Source organism: Hippoglossus stenolepis, chromosome 5 (assembly GCF_022539355.2).
Source record: "Hippoglossus stenolepis isolate QCI-W04-F060 chromosome 5, HSTE1.2, whole genome shotgun sequence".
In the NCBI taxonomy this organism is placed as follows: domain Eukaryota; kingdom Metazoa; phylum Chordata; class Actinopteri; order Pleuronectiformes; family Pleuronectidae; genus Hippoglossus; species Hippoglossus stenolepis.
This window is the reverse complement of record NC_061487.1, coordinates 14014900-14030240: the sequence shown is the minus strand read 5'-3', so window position 1 is coordinate 14030240 and position 15341 is coordinate 14014900. Positions and strand designations below refer to the sequence as shown.

Genomic DNA, 15341 nt, shown 5'->3' with positions numbered 1-15341 from the left:
CAGTGGGCGGATGGGCGGATGTGGAAAAACAACATGAACTGAGGCACACGTGCACACGCAGGCACGCACGCACACACACTGTAGTGTTGTCACTCACTGAGTCAAGACCACATGTCTGCTCTAAAGTCCTTTCTTCTCAACGTGCCTGCGTTATCTCACAGCTACAGTTGTGGCTTCAATGGCTGTGAGACATCCTGACTTGGAAAGTGAGACTCCATATCTTGAGCAACCCTACAAGCCATAAACCACAGGCAGCAGCTTCTGCAGCCCAGCTTGCTGCGACTTCAAACACTAACAAGCTGGAATAACATTTTCCTTGGGGTGGCTTCCCTTGACGGCTCCCAGCTGCTGGCAAGCTGATGGAAAGAAGACAAGATTTATTACAGGCCTTGTCGCATTTGGGATAAAACCTAACCACATCGTATAGAAACTGTGGGATCACAGAATGTGTCATTACTGCGTCTTTCTCTGTGGATCAGCGCAGGATCCGGGGTGGAATCAATCCCTTGGAAAATCAATTTCCATGTCTGAGCTCGCGTCCTGCTGTCAGTGGTTCTTGAAAGCTGTGTGTGGAATTAAATTGACATTTGAGGTTGATGGTGAATTACTTTAAAACCTGTTTCAATTTAAATGGTACTATAAAGCCAGAAGAAAACGTATCAGCATGAAAACAAGAGGGAGAGAAAATTCACTAGAGTTGAGTCTTCACACCCCCTCATGGTTTGTTAAGATCGGGTTGTGCCGGGTGTCATGCTATTTCATAACAGGAAATGTGAGGTGCTGACGAACGAACGATCTGACCCACAAACACACTCTCTGTGGGACTGCAGGAGTTCAGATGGAATGTCAGATATACTGTATATGTGTAAGTCTGGATTTTCCAAAATGTACACACACTGGTGTGAGGACGGCGGTGACTTGTCCCCGCTGATTCACCCCCTTAGGAAACGACCGTTAAACTGACAAAACGGAGACTTGAGCTTAAGTCAACATGTCTGAACAGATTGTGCCGTTACGGTTCACAGTGTTACTTCATACCTGTTAGACAAGGAAGTGAGAACACAAAGTGAGCAACACAGTTTCCCCACAGAAAAACAAGAAGTGGGTGGGAAGTATAGCTTGTGTCATCACTGCTGTTGAAAGGTGTGCGTGTGTGCGTGTGCGTGTGCGTGTGTGCTGTGTCGGCATATGGTACGACATCAGCTCTGCTCAGCTGCAAACACTCCAGTCGAGCAAATCTATCACAGATGCACCGACAGACGAGCAGCTCAGGGCGGAGAAGACGATACGACAGCTACGCTGTGCCTCCATGTAGCTGCATTGTTACCTCACCTTGACTTCAATGTATAATTCAATACAGCAGTGGATCAAATGACAGTAGAGGCTGCACGTGTAGGTTAAACAGCAAAACTGTCTAGTTGAGACTTTAATGAAATTATAATTGCGCGGTGTGTTGAAAGCATAACAACAGGAGTTGATTGTTACAGGATACGTTGACTGTTTACCCTCCCCAGAAATGGACATGTAGAGATGCTGAGACCACCCAGCTCGACTCGAATAAGAGGCGCAGTCAGACTGCGGCCGCAAAGCAACGAGGCCTGTCTAACCAGATAAATCTCCGCTTTCATGAACCACATGAGAAGGGTCGACATCTGCATAACATTTCAGACCACGTTCTGGACTTTGAGCAACTTGCAATTTAAACATCAAGAGAGCTGTGAAGAGGTGGAAATTAGGGATTTGGTTCTGTGTGATGGAAAGTTGTGCGGCTGCGAAAATAGGATGAGTGAAGGAAGGTTATTCATCTGTGCTGGGCGGATTAAACGGAACACCTGTCCACGTCAGCGGCCTGTCTTGTTCCCGTCTGTGCAGACGCTCTTGCAAAGTATGATTTTAGACAGAGCTTGTCTCCCTCATCAGAAACACCCTATGCATAGTGTGTTGTTGTATGGGTGAGGCATCATGTCTCCCTGACAGGCTAAATAAAGTAAAGAGATGGAACGAAGTGTTGGTGCTTTTTTCTTCCTCTTTTCTACATTATTTTGATTTATAACTGCAAGTCAAGCTGCATTGCTCTAAAAATAACAAAGGAGCAGAGGCAGCACTCGCACTTCTGTGTGATTGTATTGATTTTGATAGCCGGCCCGAGTGTTTGTGTGGCTTGGGGCGTATTTTATCGAGAGCAGTAAAATAACAAAGGAGATGGGCTGGAAGTTCCCTATGTATACCAATCAGAATTTATAAATTGCTCCATTACCTTTATTTCCCTTGGTTACTCCGGGAACATTAGCAATTATTCTCTCATGGGCTCGGCTCATAAAACTAATAATCTGGTGATTTAGTGCCTCGTGGCACGGTGCACCCAGTCTAGCCCACTCTAATCCATTCATCTTGCCACCTATTAGTTTTATTTTGGAGGGACAAATTGCTTTTCAAGAGAAAATGGGTCAATAGGTGTCCTCTATTAGAAATTGCTAACAATGTAACAGTTTTTTTCTGTGCATATGTGTTTGGTAGAGTGGCTCAGGCTGATTATCATTCTATTTGCATACTGGGAGGTTGCCTCAATTATCTTTCTTGGGTTGCATGACAAATTGCAAATAGCCAAGGTTATATATGCAATACTTAATTTATTCTGTATTTGCTTCTGTGCGTGTGTGTGTATCGGGCTGTGTGCATTTGTGTGCATGCCTGCAAGTGTATGTGTGCACCGCAAAATGAAGTCAACATTATTCTATTTCTTTTTTTTTTTTCATTTGGTGTGTGTGATCATGAAGATGGATGTCCGGTCCTGGGAGCTGAGAGGACTACTGCTGCATGGTGGCTCCATCCCACTGTCCCATTAGCAGCCCCCCAGGGAGACAGCGACCTGGAATCTGGGGAGACAGACCCAGATTAGCTCATAAATCACTGCCCTGGGGACCAAGGAAAAAACCGTGACATCATCACTATGAGACTCTACGTCCTGTGATCCAGCTGACCGTGCAGTCAGCAACAGTCGCTCTCAGCTGATAAGAGTTGGCAGCAGTCTGTGATAGAACACATTCCACCCAAAACTGCCCGGGTTACTTAACATCTGTATCATCTGAGTGTTTTTGTCATTTCACTGACTTAATGTCTTGAATTTGTCTAAGAAACAGAAATGACACCGTTTATTTTTCTTGTTCCATCTAGAAATAAACCAGCCGTGCTGTTAAGTATGCATTAAAACACCGGTTACTACTGTAGATATGCGTTTGATTGATTTTAACACACATGCATTCACTCTAATGCTGTCACAGTACAAATCCTGCAGTGTTGTTGCTGCTGCTCGGAGGCTGCTGCTGGCTGAAGAGCAGCTGTTTGTGAGGCCCAGTATGTAGCTGGGTCTGTAATAAGGCCAATGGATCCCGCCCTCCCTCCCACATGCACACACTCAGAGGTCTGTGGTCACACAGCTGCCCCTGTCTGGCCAACCACTTCAACCTCACCACTTCCCCTCTCTGGGTGGGATGACAGACGCTGGGAGCAGGGAGAGGAGAAGGAAGGGGGATGGACCTCCATCGCTTGCTCCCCAGATGTGGCCTGTCTGTCTGGCTGGAATGTGCTGTACAGTAGACGGATAGAGAGATGTTTAGACAAACAGGGAGGGTGTGTTTATGTATCCTAAAATGAACCTCTCACAGTCACATGGCACCTTTGTGGCCCCTGGACCACGGAGGCCCAGTCCCGTGTCAGCTGGTCGGCTCTTTTCCTGTCAGCACACACACCTCCGCACTGCTGTAATACAGACATTTATCCAAAGCGAGGCATGCTGTCCTCTAATATCACTATCAGTGCACGCAGTGTGCAGCTGACAGTGACAACAAATGCTATAGGGTGAGCGTTTTGGACTAAATGGAAGCTGACAGTTTTAATTCCAGTTCCTCTGGGGACTCACTTTAACTGGCTGAGAGGAGCCGTCTCCCACAATACAGCCCGGTCCTGCTTTGTTAGTCCATGAAGGGTGGAGAGGATGCATTTGTCGCATGAAGGGAGTCATCATGGTCCCCCGGCGGCCGGCCTCTGTCCCCAGCAGGCTCTGCTGATGTAATCTGCCAGACTAAAACTTACATTTACACAGGATCCACAGATGAGATAAGAGGCCCTAAGGCCGGCTTATCTGATGCTATCAGAGGAGAGGAGCCGAGCCAACTTTCCTTCTCCTTCTCCCCCTGTGTCCTGCAGCCCTGTTGCTCTGTCAGACTGCAGCTGATTTGTGTAATGACATCAGAGGGAGACTGAGGCCTGGCGACAGTGGCCCAAAGGCGCCCGAATCATAAACCTAATTGGTGGCTGTCGCAAGTTAACTACATAGCAAATTTCCACATTCTCCCTGTTCTGCTTCAGTATTTGAATGTCTGTGAGCAGGGGATAGCTATTTTAAACAGCTTGTATCATTTGTAAGCAGCTTCTGTGTATGGGGGGTGTTGTGGAGAGGTATTTACACAGATTATTTAAGTGTTTCCGTGCTATAATTTTGCTTTACCATTATTTTGGCAATGGTGTGACCCATAGTCTTTTCTCAGCTCAACTCGCTGCATGGTTAACTTCACCTTGTAGTGAAGTTTAGGAAACATGAGCAAAGGTAACTAGGATATAATGAGGGAAATGATGTGCACATTTATGAAGGATATTTGGCTTCTTTGCCTGAGGAGCCATTATAATGATGTGTATGCTGTCTTGGTTACACAGCCAGAGTCACAACCACAGTGCCTCTGCCAGAGGCACCCACAACGCCACCACATTCAAAAATGCTGTTTGGCCCAGCCAATCGGTGGGCTCCACAGCCCAGGGTTAAGCGGCTTGCCGACCTCAAAGCAAGGGGTCAGTGTGGAGGAAAAACATCACACAAGAGCCACAATTGCAGCCCTCAAACATGAAAAGTCTCCTTTTATTTTTGACAGGCTTCCCACTTTTAATGGCCGGGTCTATGCGCTGCATAAACAAACAGAGAGGCTCGGTCTGCGCCGGCAGCCAACACCGGTGGCTTTGGTGGTGAGTTGGATTACAGGCTACGATGGAGCTGTGGTTAAGATGGCACACACACTGAGCTCCACTCAGACTCTGTGACAGTCAATCGAGCTCTCCTCCACTCTCTAACAGTTCAGCAGTGACGGCAACATTTCCAGATGTCTGAGCTGTGGCTTCTACGGCAGCTAATCTACATTGTAGGCTCAGTTAGGTGTAGAATATTTCCTGTTGCTGCTGTTTAATACATAGTGTGTTGACTTTATATCTTTAGACACTTAATAAATTACTGTATACTATGTTTAACCCTCATGTATGTATATATGTATGTATATATATATATATATATATATATATATATACAGGGCATATCCTCATTTTACTGTTTTTTTCCTTTAGGGTTTCAAATATTGTTCTTTTTTGCTGAAAAAGGATAAAGCCTCTGTTCCTTAGTCAGCTTTCAATAGGAAAGTGAAATGCTAAGTCAGGAATTGCCTGTATATCATGAAGTTATAGAGCTAATCCCCCTCATCACATACTGTATAGCTCCTGTTTGTGTCTGTTCTGCTGCTCGGGTGAATCAGCCTGTGTCCGCTCCTCCCACTCCTGCTGCAGCGCCTCCTCCTTCCAGCACTGCTAATGACAGGGAGTTTAATTAGTGCCAGCAGATCCCCCCACTAACTGTAACTTCATTAACCGCTGTCAACAGGCCAAGCAACACTGCACATAAACACAGCTCATTATGACTGTGCCCTATCTTTTGTCTTCTCCCTGCTCCAGAATCCAACACTATTTATCTCTATCTATCTGTCGCCATATATACATATATAAATCCCACACCATAATGAGGCCCCTCCACTCAGGATGGATGGCAAGGCGTGAGGTCATTTTTCACTCCCTGCACAGACTGTGAGGCAAATATAGGCTTTTGTCTTAGTGTCCCAGTAGAAGGTGCAAACAGCTGTGACTGTGTGTCTGTTTAGGATGGAAAATCCAACATTTGGCGATCATTATCCAAACAGAAAATGTGACGGTTCATACCAAATGAGTCTGAGTCATAAGGAAGTAAATTGGTGTCAATCATGGTGTTGAAGAGATGGCAGAAATCCATCATGTGTGAGAAATCCATCTCATTGATTTATACTCTGACCCACAAATCTAAAGCATACCGTGATTAACTTTACAGCTCACATCAAAATGCATTGACCGACTGCCGCACAGTCTTTAGCAACAAGATCAATTCTCTCTAATAAGGATGTGTGACGCTCTGTGTAGGTGTTTGCAGCCCCAGCACTGGTTCTGGCAGAGCTCAAAGTAAAACTGGGCCAGTAAATCCAATCTCATCCCACAGAGGAGTGATTTATGAGACTGCAGAGGCTAAGCTTTCATGACTTCACTTTCTTTTCATGAGAGCTGTGTATATGACATGTAAATGTGTGTTTGCTTGGTCAATTATCCTCCATCTTTACTCTGTTGGCTGCCATGGTGCAGTTTTTACAGCGCTGTTTGGCTGCTGATAGAGAGATAACCCCAAGCCTAGTTACATTCCTGACAGGCGCGGCTTGTCACTCTGCGGTTCTGAAACCTCCCTAATCAAAAAATCTTTTGGAGCGAGCCAGTGCAGGGGCGAGCATCATCAAAGCTTTTTATGTTCCCCGGCTAAAGGCACAGACAGGGAATGGGAGGTAGCTTCAGCAGGTACGCTGTGCTCTTTGTTTACCCTTTCTCTTACCAGTCTGCTGCACAGATGGCCAACAATTACTTCTCTGTGTGTGCGTTGCCGCTGGCGTGCCACCAGCTTTTCAGAGATTGGTGTAATCCTTTATTATTTATGATTGTCTAGGATTTTTGGATCAAGATTTAACACAATCTGTTGAATAACTGAGAGGAGCGGGAGGCAGCAGAGTGGAATGAAATGCAAACAAAGAGAGTGGAAATGATGAAGTCAGGGCATCCATAATGAAGATGTGATGCTCAATGTTAGTAGAACTGCTCCTGAATCCAGCACACTTTAATCCCATTAACACTGACTAAATATACCATTTGTTTTAAGCTTGCCAGTGGTGGTGTTTATGCTAATAGCCTGGCTGCTCTAGGCGATTTCTGAAGACTTTTGGAGGGCACCGGCTAATAATTAGATTTAATAAGGAAGTCAATTTCTATCCTCATTTGAAATAAAAATAAGAGGCTTAGCCTCTCATAGGACAGACATTAATTTGTTGATTTGGTCTCGCTTTCTCTCTCAGGGCTTCTGTCGCCATAAGTCTTTAACCCTTCTGTGTTGTTTAGGGAAGAAAAACACAATCGTATCAATATTCAGGAATATTTACACCTGAAAAATCAATTACAATGATGTCATGTGAATATAATATTGATTCTCAAACTGTTTACTTACATGAAAGCTGATGACACGTGAACAATGATTGGACCTAACTAAGTATCTTTATTTTAGGTACAGTTTGGAGGTACTTGTACTTTAGTCTTGACATTTTCGGGTACTTTACACATCTTTAAAAGATACAACAAATTGTTAAAGATAATCAACAGTATATACAGTAGTTAAAATTATATCAACCAAATGCAACAATAACTTACTACTCAAAGGCCAAAGCATCAGTTATGTAATATGTAGTCTAACATAATTTAGTGTTGTACTTATCAGTAAGTACAGATCCTTTACTTACGTGAAAGTGCCAAAACAACAATGTGAAACTCCATTACAGGTAAGTGTCCTCTATTCAAACCCTTACATGAGGACACATGCAGAGACTGGCTGTTTGTACCAATCTCTATATGCATAATCAGCATTTTAAAGTTGTAGCTGGTCAAAGTGGAGCTGGTCTTTACTACTTTACATGTTGTCAAGTAGGTTTTTTTAAACCTTAAAAATCTTATTTTATAACTTAACCTTAAATTTCACCTAAATAACTTCAACTGAAATGGTTAATGGTTATTAACAAGAAATCATCCGAGGAGTTCAGAACAGAAATTACTCTACGGTAGAAGTGCTGACATCTTATTGACAAGAGGTTAAAAGCCAAAGGGACATCCATATGTTCAATGTAACCTGTTGACCTGTGTCCACTATGTAATTAAACCTGTCAAACATAGTGGAGTAGTATAAACTAGAATAAGGTGCATATACTGAAGTAAGTAACAAAATTGTACTTGACTACAGTATAGTCATAGTAGTAGATGCACTTTTTCACCATTGCCTCAATAAATAATTAGAATATTTGAGGAGCAGTGGTGAAGTGAAGTGGAGTTGATATATGCTGCAGTATAGGTGCTGCTCTGACCTATCCTGTAGGCTACAGTATGGAGCTCATCATCCCGGTCGACTGCTGGGCTCTGCTCCGCCGGGCGGTTGGGCTCATGAGCAGGGGTTCCAGCTGGAGGAGCTCTCTGATCTGCTGTCAGACGGCAGCCTCACTCTCCCCTGCCCTGATAACTTCCTCAGCTCTCTATTATTCTTCTCTACTCAGTCAAGCTTCTTCTTCTTTCTTTTTTTTCATTCTCTCCACTATCCCCGCGCTGTGTCTCTCTTTTTCAACTTAATAATGGAATCAAGTACCCCTCCAGAGCGAGCAGAAATGCTGGCTGCTGGGTGAAGGAATCATGTGTCGGTCAGCAGGTATAGGAGCACTTGTGGAGTCAATTTGGCATGGAGGAGCGGAGCTATATTACTGTGTGCCAGGGAATATGAAATGCTCCTCAGTGAGCCAGAAGTGGTGAAATGCAGTATATGAGTACAGAAGTCTGCGGTCTCATAAGGAGATTTCTGAGCTACTACACAGCTCACATTGTCATTATGCAGCTTGTTAACAGGCTCTGTTTACCATTCATTACACTGCGATGAATGCAGCTTAGCGCTCACTTCTATAAAGCTGCTTCTCGCTGTGGAGGTTTCGCCCTGCCGTTCGCTGGTATATCTCCGTTTGATGTAAGTGAATATAACATTCACCCTGAGACTCTCAGCCAAACAATTCCCAGACTCTGACCTCAGGAGCAATTGTGCTTTTTCGTGCATGGGCTGTTACCTTGACAACATATTTTCTTTTTCTAGACAGTCATGTGAAGTCATTCCCCTGCCATGTGAATGTAATCACCAACCATAACTGAATTTAGGCCCAAAGAATCTTTTTAATCACATTAGCCATTTAGCAAACTGAATCAGAGTAACAAAATCTTTGTTGAGCAGCTCAAGGCCTTTTCAATCAACTGGTACCACTTGATCCTCTGATCACTTTAATGCGGACTCTTTTGCAGAGTTTTTTGTGAGCTGGACTGTGGCACAACTCCAGAGAGAAGAACAAATCAGTAGATAGGCGAGCTTTAATCTGCACTTTGTTATCGAAACAAAAATCATGCAGCTATGCATTTCCTGAGGTATGTTGAGGAAACTCTCACTGTGGTCATTCTGATTCTTGATTATGGAGCGTGAAGAGCGTGACAAAAATAATCAACTTCAACCTCTGAAACTAGAATGTGTAAGATGTCTGAAAAAACCTCCAGTTCCACAGAATAACGGCAACATAGCAAGACAACAATTTTGTGTGAAGATATGAGTGTTTGTATAACAGCCGTGGTTCAGCAGTGACACGTATTACAGGTTGAATACAGAGCAGAAGTTCTGAGGTTTTCTAGTTTCTATTTTAGACCTTTGTATCAGCATTGTTTAACTGTGTGGACGTGTATTGTAAACATGAAGAGACATGTGATGAATTGATCCTGAGTTTAAGTTCATATCACTAAACTTTAATAGAACGCTGAGGACGTCATGTTTACTCTAGCATGGATGTGTTTACAGTCGATTAATGCTAAGGACAGTTTTATTGTTAACCTGAGCCTTTTTAATTGACATGTAAACTTTGTGTTTATTTACAATGTGCTGTCGATTTCATCAGCGAGTTTGAAAGAGCTTGGCAGATGGGCTTATAGTACATGTAATTAGCCTGGAAACCAGACCAATCAGCTAGCACATGTTTTTTCCCTCTTGCAGATGGCTGCCGCTGGTGTGGAGAGGTCTGTTGAATTTGCTATCACGTCAGTATTGCACATGGACAGTAAGACCGAGTTTTCTTCAAAAAAACAATGAGCAAATGGAACACATTCAATCTCAAGATGGCGCACAGCGTTCTTCTACGGTTTGCAGATTGAACTACAAAACATTGTGAAACGATGAGGTATGTTTTACCATTTGGTGGGTGTGTCAGAAGTGGTACCCAATCAGAATTCAATTTCAAAGTCAAGTGTGTAGGATATAGTGGCATCTAGCAGTGACGTTGTTTATTACAACCAACTAAATACTGCTTGCCTCACCCTCCCTTTCCAAGCATGTAGGAGAAACTACGGTGGCCTGCAGGTAACATAAAAACATGAAGTCCCTCTCTAGAGCCAGTGTTTGGTTTGTCTATTGTGGGCTGCCGTAGAAACATGGAGGAGCAACATGGCAGACTCCATGAACAAGGACCTCCTTTGATGTCGACATAAATACCTCATTCTAGACTAAGGAATACACAATAATTCACAGCTGTAAGTGAACGTGGTACATCCCCTATATCCTACACTGCACCTTTTAATTAGGTAATTAATTTAGATTTATATTCCATGTTGTGTCATATTTGATCCACTGGCACATGTTGTTTACCGGTTTAAACCCCAATAAAAACCTAATTTTACAAAAACGTCAGTTCTTAGTGTAAATGTTTTAAGTTGTGTTCTCTTGATTAACACACGCATTTCCTCAATTCTTGATCTTAAAACAAAATCACATACAGGCTAAGCTTTGTGTTTTGTTTTTAATGGCTGTGCTTATTTCTATCAGTGATGGACTGCTGATAACTTAGAATATTAATTGAGTAGCAATTGGCTCCATGTCCTCCTCATCCAAACGTGTCAAAAGCCTCCTCTTCTTTTTGTTTTGAGACACACTTCATGTCTGCATTCTTCTCCTTTGATAAGGACTTTCATCCTGTTTTCATTGATTACTGTCTGATGAGTCATCCTGATAACACAGTGCCGGCAATTCATCTTTCCAGCACACTGTGAGTCCTTTGTTGCATGGAATGTGGGTGCCTGTGTGTGTGTGTTTAGGCATTTCTGTGTGTGTGTTGTGTTGCGGATTTCTGCCTCCCGCTTGTGAATGACGTGCCCGCAATACACAGTTTGTGTGTGTTTGTTTGTGAATGTGCAGTGCGTCTCTGTGCATCTCCATACAAACAGCATGCCAGCACAGTGACGTGTAAGTCATTGGCAACAAAGACCTCAGCCTTTGCAGTAACAGGGCCCTCATTTTCTGCTTCATGAACAGGAAAGTGAGGCTGCACCAGAGAGACAAATACCCGAGTCATTACTGAGCCAAGGCCATATGATCCCCAAATGCAGGTTCATGATAAATACTTCCACCATATCTTTGGTTCGTTTTCTCACTGCAAAGCCATGATTTCAAACAGTACACCCCAGTGCAATGCCAATTTTACCGAAGGCTACATCCATACTATGTTTTAGTTTGGAAACTGCATGTTCAATCTAAAACGATTTTTGTCCACACAAGCTTTTTGGTTCTGTATCATGCTTTCATCCCTGTCCATAGTAATACACCTGAAAACACATATCACGTGCAGTTGTGTCATTGTAAAATGTTGAATTTAACTACACAACAACGGGGTCAACAATGCTTGTAATTGATGATCCATGTTTCGTTCTACACAGTGCCAGTTGTTTTCTTCAGGGCATGTGATAGGAAGAATCAGTGAAGACTGTGTCATGACCAAAAAGATCCAATCAGCAAGCAGATATGAGTGTCTACATCATCTTTGTTTGCAAACTAAAACGGGTACGGCAGCGTTTCCAAACTTTTTTTAGCGGCTCTAAAACTCCTCAGTAGTGTGGATGCCTGGCATCCGTAGCAGAGTTGATGCATTTTCCAATGGAAATTTAGTAGGTGAGTGTGGATGCAGCCTAAGAAATGCATGCAGATAGATCCTTTGGGACAATATGGCCTCACAGTAATTGTTCTCTGGAAGAAGTGGAATGTTTGTTTTCTTGCTATATGTGAGAAATGTGGAAAGTAAGATGCTGCTCAGTTCAAAGTGGCAGGAGTGAGGACAATCCCTGCTCTGTCAAGAATTAGAGCCACCTCTGCAAATAGGCCAGTGTGTAATGCCTGAGGGTGGGAGTTTCACTGAGGCTGGGGTTTCCGTGTAAATAAACAGTGTGGGGGTCTCGGTGGGCGGAGGGCCTCCTCCTCCTGGGGTTTGGCCTGGTCTTTTGTTGCCTTTAATCCAAGCACTCTCCATTGAAAAGCATGAGGGGGTGCCTGGCTGAGATTAGCCTGCCAGCTCTTGTGTGTGCTTGAGTTTCTCACAGACTGCCTCCGCACTTTTGGAAATAACACAGTTATCCCACATCCTTGAGGTGGCTGACAAGAATGACAAGTAAGACCACTGCTGGGCAATCTCAGACCTTAACATGACAAAAATGACCTCAGCATTCCCAAACAGATGCAGCTACGCTCCGTGTGAAACAGAGCTGCTTATTTAGGTCGCATAATTGGTTGGGTATTTGTTTTTATCATAAGACAAAACCACACATAATAAAGAAAATCACAAACATAGTAACAGGAAGAGGAGAGGGTATAACTTGATTTTAATACAACATGAAACATATGCATGGGAATGCCAACACTAAACAAAGCATACGTAGCCTACAAAGCAAAAGAAACAATGTGTTTCCCATAAAATGATGCTGTTTCAGTTTAAAGCATCTACATACTGAAAAGATTTATATCCAAAAGAGCCATAGCGAATTTGAACTGACCTTAAACTAAGCCTAGTGTTATACTTTTTGTAGCACACTGATACACATGACTTCCTGCTAAATACTGATCCCTGTTTGCAGCATTAAATCATGTTAATGATTTAAAAATGACTTTTTTATGACAAAGATGTAATAAATTATCTTATTTATGCGTATATGTCAGCTTGTTTATACTCTACAGGCCCTACACAGACCAGACTTATGTCACTGATTTAATCATGCTTAATGGACATGGCTATAATTAAGTTTGGTTTTGTATAAGATTACATTTTAAACATGTGTAAAGACTCTTGCATGTCTCCTCTCTCTCTAATGTAGCATCTTTGAATGTGTGATTTATATCAAGTGGAGATAATATAATTATTCGCCCATTTTTAGCCATCTGATGCTGCTTTTCTTTTATTTCACAGGGTATCAAACAGCAGTGATTCAAAGGGCTTTTGTTGTCTCCACGATAAAGTACATGTACTTGTTATTTTTAAGGCCTCTCACGCTACTCTAGCACGAGGCTGTTCTACCATGTTGCACTCTTCCCTGTCCTATACCTAAAACACTGGCAGGTAGGAACCGATTAACTCCTCGGGGGACATGTTACACATTAAAGTATATCAATGAAATACGAATTAAAGTGCTCTGTGATAATGAAACAATGACGTATTTAACAGTAAACTTCTTTCTGCAAGCGCACAACAATGCTGTGGAATTATTCCTAGTGAAATACATGATTTACACTGTGAACTACACAGCTCAATCAAAAACATGGCATTTGCACAATAATTTTAGTGATTAAAGATTAGAGTAAACTTCATTGATCCCACACCAGGGAAATTCACCTGTGACAGCAGCAGGTAGTCGGAATGAGGCAGACAAAATAATATAAACTAAAAATACAGGGAATATGTACATAATATAAAGCTTTCACTAGAGACGGAAAAACTGATTGTAGAGAAATGTACTTGAGTAAAGTGCAGTGGCGAAGGATGATTGCACAAGGATGTGTATAGGACCACTGTATTTGTCCACTATAGTAGGAGATATTAAAATAGTACACAATATGAAATGAATATATATAAATATGAAATGAACATATATTTGGGTATGTTATACCCAAAATGTGATGTGCACTGTAACCACGGTTACAACAGCATTAATGTCAGGTCCATGTTTTAATGTTGGTCGATTAGGAGACAGGATCTTTCTCATGTGTTGTCATTGTTTAGGTCCATATAAAGGAAACTGATGTTTGAAGTGTTTGCCTGCTTCCTTTCTTCCTTTCTAACTAACTGTATATACATGGGTATATTCATAACAGTATACAATAGGAAATTTATATTTATGAAAATGAAATGAACATATATTTAGTTATATTAAACCCAAAACATGATGTGCAGCGTAACCACGGTTACAACAGCATTAAAGCCAGGTCCGTGTTTCACTGCTGGAGCCGCAGAGTGTGTAGAGGTGTTGGAACACGTGTGTTAGGAGACAGGGTCTTTCTGGTGTGTTGCCGCTGCTCGGGTCCGTATGTAAAGGAAACACCAGGTTGTAGTGGTGCGTCTGTTTGCCTGCTTCCTTTCTCCCTTTGTTTAATGTAGGCTCTCATTACCACGCGGTGGTAACAGATTGTTTGAGCTGCAGAGAAAAGCCATTCGCAGCTAATGAAGCAGCCATCCCCGGCTCTGGCGCGGTGGAGCAGCGGAGGAGCACCGAGGAGCACAGGCATTTGTCAGCGCTTGACCCCGCGTGGTATTGATTGACAACGCCGCCGCGTGAATGACAGGCCCGACGCGCCGGGGCCAATGGGAGGCCGGCGAGTAAGTGCGGCGCGCCGCCATTGGACGAGGCGCCTTAAAGCCGCAGCGTGGTCCCACGTGGGGGCAGAGAGGCGGAAGCCGGAGAAGGAGGCTCAGACATGGCTGATGTTCATATGTTCGTATCAGACAAAGACCATCGTCTCCTCTCCGCTCTCCCCCCGGTCCCCGCAGTGCAGCCGCCGCACACGCATCCCGGGGAGGAGGAGGAGGGGAAGGGGGGGGGATCACGAGAAACTCGAACGGAGACAAACACGTGGAGTCGCTCACGTCGCGTCAACACGGAGGTTATCGACGATCGATTGGTCAGCATCGTGTCCTTCACGGTGCGACGAGGGGAAGTTGAACCCGATCATTGTTTCTTTACACGTTTTATTACAACGTTGCACAGAATAACACGCACACACCCCTGCTTCCTTGTATGGGGATAAAAATGAAGTATGGTTGTTGCACACACACACACTCACTCACACACGCACACACACACACACCCTCCCTCCGCCTCCCCCGTCCCGCCGGTGGTGGTCTCAGCCCCCCCAAATAAAATCAACTTTATAAAAGATGAAGCTTGGATGTGGGATTTGTCAGATTTCAGACATCACCACCGGCACATCCATGTTGTTGTTGTTGTCGGACACGGATGATGATGATGATGATGATGCCGCCGCCTTGTGGATCCGTGCGCGGATGATGTCATGCCTCCTCGCGCCCCACGTGGGG

General features: G+C 43.6%; 1 long non-coding RNA gene across 1 annotated transcript in view; it reads left to right on the top strand.

The window, feature by feature from the left end:
- The window catches only part of LOC118109968, a 33864-nt gene extending 30637 nt beyond the window's left edge, over positions 1-3227 (top strand). Inside the window, exon 2 of the long non-coding RNA XR_004696880.2 lies at positions 2778-3227. This is a non-coding gene — a long non-coding RNA (uncharacterized LOC118109968). The remainder of the gene's footprint in view (positions 1-2777) is intronic.
- Positions 3228-15341: the final 12114 nt, after the last annotated feature.